The following is an 8,956-nucleotide window of genomic DNA, read 5'->3' on the forward strand; positions in this document are numbered from 1 at the left end:
AGACGGTGGAAGGTTGGAATCACCTTCTGAGCTAAAAACCTTTTGAAAGGTGATGGTACTGGCTTCAGCAGGACCTTGACATTAAAGGCTTTGGCGAAATCCTTCGCCATCCGCACTGCTTCGGCGCCATGGAAACTGGCTTGGCATTCTTCACTAGGATATTCAAAGGTTCGTTCAGTCCCCGAATGAACTTGGCCACCATCAGCTATTCTTCATCCAGCGGTGGCGAGTATTTGAGGAGGAGAGCGAATGCTTGGTGATATACTTCAATAGTTCTGCTCCCCTGGGTTAACTCTAAGAATTCGTTCATCTTTGTTTCCCCAAAAAGCCGTGAGGACAGAAACTCTTCCTTAAGTAAATTTTGAGATCATTCCATGTCTGAGTGTTTCGATCCACATGGTTTGTCTCGCAGTGGGTTTTCCATGCTACTCTAGCTATTTCTACTATCTTCAGCCTTGCAAGAGCCATTTTGCTCTTCTCATTGTACCCGGTGACATCGAAGTACTCTTCCATTGCTTCGATCCACTTCTCCACAATCTCGCCTAAGTTTTTTCCTTCACCCTTGAAAGGTCCAGGCTGCGATCTATGAAGAGTTTTACAAACATCCAAGTCAAGCTCTTCCTCATCGAGTTGGGGGTTATCATTCCTACCACGACGACCTCGATCCATGATCCTATCAATACGAAAATTCTTGTTAAGTCCTTTTATTTACAATTCAAATCCGACTTTAGATCCAACTGATTCTGGGGTTCTTTAGATTGGTCAGCTCTCCACAGAATCATGGGATAAAGATCCCTTATATAGAACTCATTATTAGATAGAAATTCATTCAAAACATATCATTCATATTCTTAACACAATAATGGGTCAGCTCTCCACAGAATCATGGGATAAAGATCCCTTATATAGAACTCATTATTAGATAGAAATTCATTCAAAACATATCATTCATATTCTTAACACAATAATGGTTCATCAAATAAAAAATTCCATTTGAACATTCCTCCATGGAAGTTTCAGTTATGCAGGTTTTTAATTTGTTATCCCTTAACTGGATCCACTAGGTCAAGTGTTAATAGTAGCAATCTGTCAGCACAATCCACTAATCTCGTAGTGATTTGTTGAAGTCCTTATCGTCATTCCACTTATGAACATCATCACACAGGGACTCGTCCCATTCATCCTCATTGTGGCTTTGTTCAACTGATCGCTTTTCAACCAAAATTCAAGAATCATCTCAATCAGAATCCAAATCAACTCATCAATTCTCAACCAGAATCTTAAAATCATATCAACCACATTCGAATTCATCATCTGTATAACATCCCATTTACATCTTATCACATCTATTCATATCCTATCACATCCCATTTACATCTTATCACATCTATTCACATCCTATCACATCCCATTTACATCTTATCACATCCATTCACGTCCTGTCACATCCCATTTAGTAGCTTTTCCTACTTCGATACCGATGATGAGACTTTTTCTAAATTTCTGCCAATTGTTTGGCTTAGATAAAGGTTCTTTTTCTCGATGACTATCTCCATATTCTTTCTCAATTTCTTAAATGAATTATATTCAATATTCCTCTTTTGAATAAAAGAATTCATGGGATTTACAAAAATCAATTCTACCCATATTTCCACCTTTGATAAATATTCATAAATTGAATTATACTAAAAATTCTTCTTTTTCCCATTTAATTTCTTGGATCTCAATTATCATGGAAATTCCTCTTTTTACATTTAATTACTTGAAATCTAAATGTCATGGGAATTCCTCTTTTATCATCAAATAAATTTATCTAAAATTTCTCTTTTCTTTAATAAAAATATTCAATATTCCAAATATACCAAGAATTCCTCTTTTTCCATTTAAATGATTGAATTCCAAATATGATGAAATTCCTCTTTCATCATTTAAATTTATACATGCATAAAATAATTTTAACTAAAATTTCTCTTAAAAATTAAATAAAAATATTCATTAATCCTAATATGACAAGAATTTCACTTTTTCCAATTCCTCTTTTATCATTTAAATTTTTTCATGTATAAAATAATTTATTTAAAATTCATTCTTTACTTTTTAAATAAAATATCCATTATTTTAATATTCCAACTTTTCTCTTTCTCCATTGGAATACATGGATCTCCATTTTCATGGGAACTCCTCTTTTATCATAAAAACAAAATTACTAAAAATTTCTCTTTTTCTCTAATTAACTATATATACATAAACATTAAAAATTAGTTTTCCATGGATATGACGAGAATTATTCATTTAACATAGGATGACTAATCCTTGAATATGGTGGAAAGTCCTCTTTTCACATTATGCATAAAAATGATTTATGTGTTAATTTTTAAAAAATTTACCATAGCTCCGTTGCTATTACTGATAATTTTTAATATTTTCTAAAAGAATAAGACTTAGTAATAGGATTATGATAGAGTGACTATCATTTGGACCAATATCCAATTTATGGACTTAATTCCTAAGTTTACCATAATTTATGTATTTGACATATCTAGTTTAACTAGCATAGAGTTTGATTTTAGAATTAGGAATCGCTCCATGATGAGAAGCATCATTTGAATTGAGAATTGGTCTTAGGAATGACCATTCTTTGGGGGAGAGAGAGAGATATACATAAAAAAACATCCTAAATTAAGAATAAATGTAAACTTTATGTGATTAATCATTAAAATTCATTAGAGAGCTTCATTTGCATTGAAAAACCATTCAATTGAATACTTCTCAAGCTTGAGAGGGGTTGAGAAGTGAAAAACATTTAGAAGATTAAGAAAAAACCATAAAATCACACCTTACCTCTTATTTTACTTGATTCTCTATTCTTAGGAGAGGCCCCCAACCAATCAATTGGTTAGTATGTTGAGGAAAGCTCCAAGAAAGGTTGAAGAGAGAGAGAAGCTCCAATCTCTTCAAAATGTAGAGGATTTTTAGGGGATAATAGAAAATATACCTATTTTAAGGTAATACTGGTATGGTCTAGTTCATAGATGAGAATACAAAAGAATGAGGGTCTATTTATAGGTGAGGGAGTCCACTAACTGAGTCCAACTAAGTTCTAGAATTTTCCAGCTTCAGTTTGGTTGGACAAGATTTGGACTAGTTTGGCTCCCTTTTTGATTTGGTTTGATCTAGGAGAGAGGAGAGATAAAAATATCTTAATATTTTTGAGTTTAAAACTCATTCACATGTGTGAAATAGGTGCCTCCTTGAAGGCTCCCCCTTTCCTTACCATGGTGTCAGAATTGTACGATTCTCCAAAATATCTCATTTTTTTAGTGATATTTCATAATTTTTAACTAATAAATCTTGTACTCAGTCAACTCTTCATGTTATGTGGGCATTAACTCATTTTTGGGTATTTTCTTTTATTCATTGGATTTATCTCATCCCAACATTTGGATTAATCTTATTGGCCCATAGAAACCTTAATTGGACCATAATCTAAAAATTTCAGAAAATCTTGACCCTTAGGCTAAGGTCTTTTAAATCATTTTTAATTGATTCCTAATGCACCTTGGAAAATTTATTTATATTTCTTATTTCAGGGAAACATATTTTTGATATTTGTAAAATTTATATATCCAAAAATATCTCAATATTGAATTACCACTCTCTAGAAATTTTTATCTCACTAGGCAAAAACAAGGAAAAATAATATTTTCTTGTATTCAGAAACATGGAATGATTGCAGGGGATTGAAGTAAAGATTATTCATTATTCAAGCTGAGGAGGAATCTTACAAGATGGGTAAACTACACCATCAAGAGGAGGAGTTGGTGTCTTTGGGGCTCCTTGGGGACGACTGGTGGGTGACGACCGCCACTATTGGAGTGCCAGCAGTGGGAGGTGGCACCACTGCCACTATTGGAGTGTCAACCTTGGGAGATGGCACCACCACTTCCACCATGTTAACCAATGGGGTTCTAGGACAATCTCGGGTGTAGTGGTCTCGGTTCTCCAGGCAATGGAGGCATGGGGGTGAGCCCTCTGGTATAGTGCATTGAGCTTGCATGTGGCCGCTCCCCCCACAACGGTAGCATATAAGAGGTCGGGTGGGGTTTTCGGGATGACATCAATTGGTGAAGCTTTGGTTAGGCCTGGCCCCATATACTAGAGGAGCTTTTGCATAAACCAACGGGGGTGGTTTTTGAAAGACTTGGGGTGTTTGTGGGACCAAAACAGGTGTGGGAGGTATGGCTGATAGGTTGGGAGAGTGCGTGCTTGATATGGAATTTTCATATAGGCAAGGGTTTGTATGTTAGGGTTGCTCCGAGTTGAGGGGCGGTATTGGTGTATGCTACTGTGGCTACTTGAGCTCCTTGTGCTGAGTTGATGTGGCATGGGGCTTTGGAGGAGTTTGTACAAAAGTAGCCATGGGGGAGGGAAGGGTATGTGGGGTAGCTAAGTAGGAGGGGCCAGTGGGGACATGGTTAATATAAGCTTGGGATTGGGGGCTAGCTACTCCAGCTAATTGAGGGTTCAAGAAGAGTGTTGGGTTTGGTTGGTGGTTAGGGGCCTGGGCAAAAGTTGAAGCACTACTGGTTGGGGTCACCATGTAGTCTTCGACAAAGGGATTAAGTGGGGTGGCACCTTGCTTAAGTTGTTGTTGCATAAGGAAAAAGTCCCTTGAGTTAGTAACACTCCTTGTCCTCATGGCCCGCCTTTGAGAAAAATGAGAAATATTTCTTGGTGGGACAATCATTTAGAAGATGTCCTTGCAAGCTACATACCGGGCACCACGGACTCATCTTGGGATCTTTGACCTTGAGCTACTCGATCTCCTTCATGAGCGCTGCCACGGCCATGTCTCCTCTTGTTTTGACCTTTTGAAATCTTCAAGCTCCTTCTTGATCTTGGTTAGCTTATCCATGGAAGTGGATGTAGAAGCTACCATTGGGGCTACAGGAACAGTTGGAGGAGCTAAAGACATGCCGGAGATAAGTGGGGACCAACAGGTAGTACTGCGCTCCGCCATGAGGTGAGCATTCTCCAGTTGCGTAGCTCTATCTTAAAAGTTTTGTAGGGTGCCTTGGGGTGGAAAGGTCTCTCTCAACTTCATCATCGTTTGAATGGGGAGTGCTCAAAGCACCCACTGTTTTTGCAGCTTGTAGTTTCTAGTATCTTGGGGTAGCTGAGTGACCAAAACTTTAGCTCTTATGACAAGTTGGTCCGCTGACTCCCCCGCCTTCATGGAGAGTTGGTTGAGCTCTTGAGTAATGAGGTTGAAGTAGTTCTGAGTCCAAAAGGTAGCCAATAACTATAACCTAAGGGGGGCCCAATCCGGGAAGTGGTTGACGGATTGACTGTACCACCGATCGGCACTTTCTTCTAGCGTTGTCGGGGGAACAAGACCAAGCATGCATCATCTCAATTGCAACCTCTTGAGTCACACATATAGTGAGGAACCACCACAGATGGCCTTCTACATCTTTAGTGATGGTGCCTTTGAAGGTTTGTAGTTTAACTTGCACACTGCTAAGGACAGTAGCCAATGGCTCTGGCCCTAGAGTTGCCATAGGGTTAGAAGAGGAAGATGTTGAGGGAACGAGGAAGAACCCTACGATGACTAGTTCAAAGAGGAGAATGAAGGGAAGAGTCACCTCTAGAAGATCTAGTCTTCAGGGGCATACACAACACTCCTCTCACCACCACGAACAAAAATCACCAAAAAGAAATTTTTTTTTTGAGACTATCCTTGACCTCTAGGAGAGTCCCACCATACTTGCCAAATTTTGTTTTAGTTGTAGATGACTCCACTGGCCCTCGCTAGGGAACTCAAGGACTACCAACACACAAACCCTAGGATTAGGAAAAAGGGAGCGTGGATCCTCTTAGGGAAGTATACCCGCCAAGGATGAGTCAACCTCACTAGCTAAATTGCAATACCTATGCTCTATACTGTATACCATGCTCTCCGCCACCTAGCACCACAATATCCCTACAAGCCTCTCACTCACACCACACCCACCACTGACCACTCACTCACCTCACTCACACAAAGAGATATACAAAACACCACAAGAGCATAACATTGTATATCAAGATACCGAAAGGAATGGTACAAGAGAGACTGTGCTCCAACATAGAGAATGTCATACACCAGAGAATGTGCTCTTCGCCGAATGTGCTAGGGTGAAAGTGATACAAGAGAGAGTATCCTTGCCAAAATGTGCTACAATGAATTTCCTACAAAAGAGAGTCTCCCCCACTATACTTAGAGAGTGCTCCTCTTATCTCCTCCTTGGGTGTCCTCCTCCTCGAAGTCCCAACCCTCATCATGTAGTGTAGAGGGAAGACCTTCCATCGAGAAAAGGAAGATGGTGCTCAAGAGGATCTTGCCATCCCTCGGGAAAGGGACAGGGGTGTTGCCTCCATGAGTGCCATCAAAGTTGGCCATACACGTCATAGATGTTGGAGGGTACCAGCCGGTGACGACAGTTGAAGTCGTTGCCTCCATGAGTGCCATTGAAGTTGGCCATGAATGTCAGAGATGTTGAAGGGCCTCGACAGTGATGGCAGTGGAGATGTCAGAGGAGGGAACTGGTGGTCGGAGGCGGTGGAAGGGGCATCGGTGTGGTGATGGCGGTCAGAGGTGTACCAGCGATGATGGCGGTCAGAGTCGTAGGAGGGCACCGGCGGTCAATGCGGTTGGAGCACATCAGCGATCGGAGCAGTCGGAGATGTTGAAGGTGATGGTGGGAAGCTTTTGGTGGAGTGTGGAGGACCTGGCTTCCCATCCACACTCCCAACCTTTTCTCAACTCTGGTAGAGCTACTATCACAATTTCTTCAAAACCTGTTTACAATATACCACATTTGCACAAAAACACCTCTTAAACTTTCCCTCAATCCCTTCACAAAGTAGCTGGCCAAGATTTCATCTGAAGGCCTATCATGACATGTAAGCCTAACCACTAACCCTCTAAATTTCTAGGCATAATCCTCTATCAACATATCCTTCTTCTCCATAGCCTTTATCTTCCTTAAAATGTCATTAGGGGTCTTTTCCCTCCTAAATCAACTCAGGAATCTGGTTCTTAATGCATCATAATCATTAAAATGATTCAGCCCATACTGGCTAAACCAATTCATTGGCAGAGCCTTCTAAGGTGGTAGCAAATTGTTGCTTCTTTATCAAATCCCCATATATCCCTAAAAATCCACTAGCTAGCCATCGAGCCTCAAATTGAGCCACATGGAAATCAAGGTCCTCTTTGGGCTTCCTTGAAAATTTTACAGATTAGACCTTTGGGTTAGGTGGTACTGGTTGTTGAGCAGCCATCTTTGCCTAAACCCAGGCTTGTTTCTTTGATCTTGGATTAGATTTATTAAAAGGGTAAACTTGTAACCATCTTTTGGGTGGAGGTTGTAAAGATGTCAAGGCTAATGTTCCTATCTTTACAATTAATTATGGATTATTTACCTTATCTTGCAACTCCAAGTCAAATCCAGGTGGAGTTGCTTCAAATTTGACTCTTGTAGAACCACTTGCGCCAACATCTTCATGTAATTCTCCCACATTGCGTAGGATAGTCTATAAATGTTCCTCTCCAAATTGCTCTCCTAAATTTACTTCATAATTAAATGGAGATGTCAGATCTTCAGTGTAGACTGGTCCTCTAATTGCCTGCCCTGCCAAACCATGTATAGTACACCGTTGCTTTTTTTCCATCCTCCCGATTAGACATTCACAATGCACTCATGAAACATACACATGCAACAAGCAGTAATGCTTACCATCACTCCTATACACACCTCTAACTCTATTGCCCTGTCCATAACCTTCCTAGGCAATCAAAACCCACAGGATTGTCAGTGTGTACATGGGCGAATAATTCCATGTACCTACACAATAAAACTATAACTACCATGCTAATCTAATAATAATATTATGCTTTCTATTGAAGGATTGTTTTAAGGCTAGCCAAATCTGTTATAAATGGCAATTTCATATTGGGTGTGTATCTGGTATGTCTACCTTAATTTTTGCAGGCTAGGGGGCCTGGGAACTCTTTTCCTCGTGGGTACCCGGGCAAAACACAATCAAATCTTTATAAAGGAATCCCACCAATACAGTGGTTGGCTAACCCATGGGCCGGATGGGGAGGCTGGATCGGAGGATTCCTGTGGAACAACTAAATACGATTAGTTACATTAATTAGAATAAATCCTGAGACTCTCTCCACGTTTTTGCTCTAAGGACATCTCACAATCCCCCCCTCCCCGTTTGCGTAGACTTTAATAAGGGTTTTTTGCCTTAAGAAAGGGTTCATGCGCTATAATCTTTTGCTCATACGGTGAGCAAACGATCTCAGAATTGAGATCCGCGACTGAAGTGTTGGGAGAATATGCTGATTCTAATATAATACTAGCATGCTTTAGTTCACAGATGAGAATACAAAAGAATGAGGGTCTATTTATAGGTGAGGGAGGCCACTAACTGAGTCCAACTAAGTTCTAGAATTTTCCAAGTTCAGCTTGGCTGAATTTGGACAAGATTTGGACCAGTTTAGCTCGCATTTTGATCTAGTTTGATTCAAGAGAGAGGAGAGATACAAATATCTTAATATTTTTGAATTAAAAACTCATTCACATGTGTGAAATAGGCACCTCCTTGAAGTCTCCCCCCTCCTTACCAAGGTGTCAAAAATGTATCATTATACCAAAATATCTCATTTTTTAGTAATATCTCATAGTTTTTAACTAATAAACCTTGTACTCAGTCAACTCTTCATCTTATGTGAGCATTTACTCATTTTTTGGGTATTTTCTTTTATTCATTAGATTTATCTCATCCCAACACTTGGATTAATCTTATTGGCCCATAGGAACCTTAATTGGACCATAATCCAAAAATTTCAGAAAATCTTGACCCTTAGGCTAAGGTCTTTTAATTGATTCCTAATGCACCT

Source organism: Cibotium barometz, chromosome 58 (genome assembly GCF_041138505.1).
Source record: "Cibotium barometz isolate CiBa-2024 chromosome 58, ASM4113850v1, whole genome shotgun sequence".
In the NCBI taxonomy this organism is placed as follows: Eukaryota; Viridiplantae; Streptophyta; class Polypodiopsida; order Cyatheales; family Cibotiaceae; genus Cibotium; species Cibotium barometz.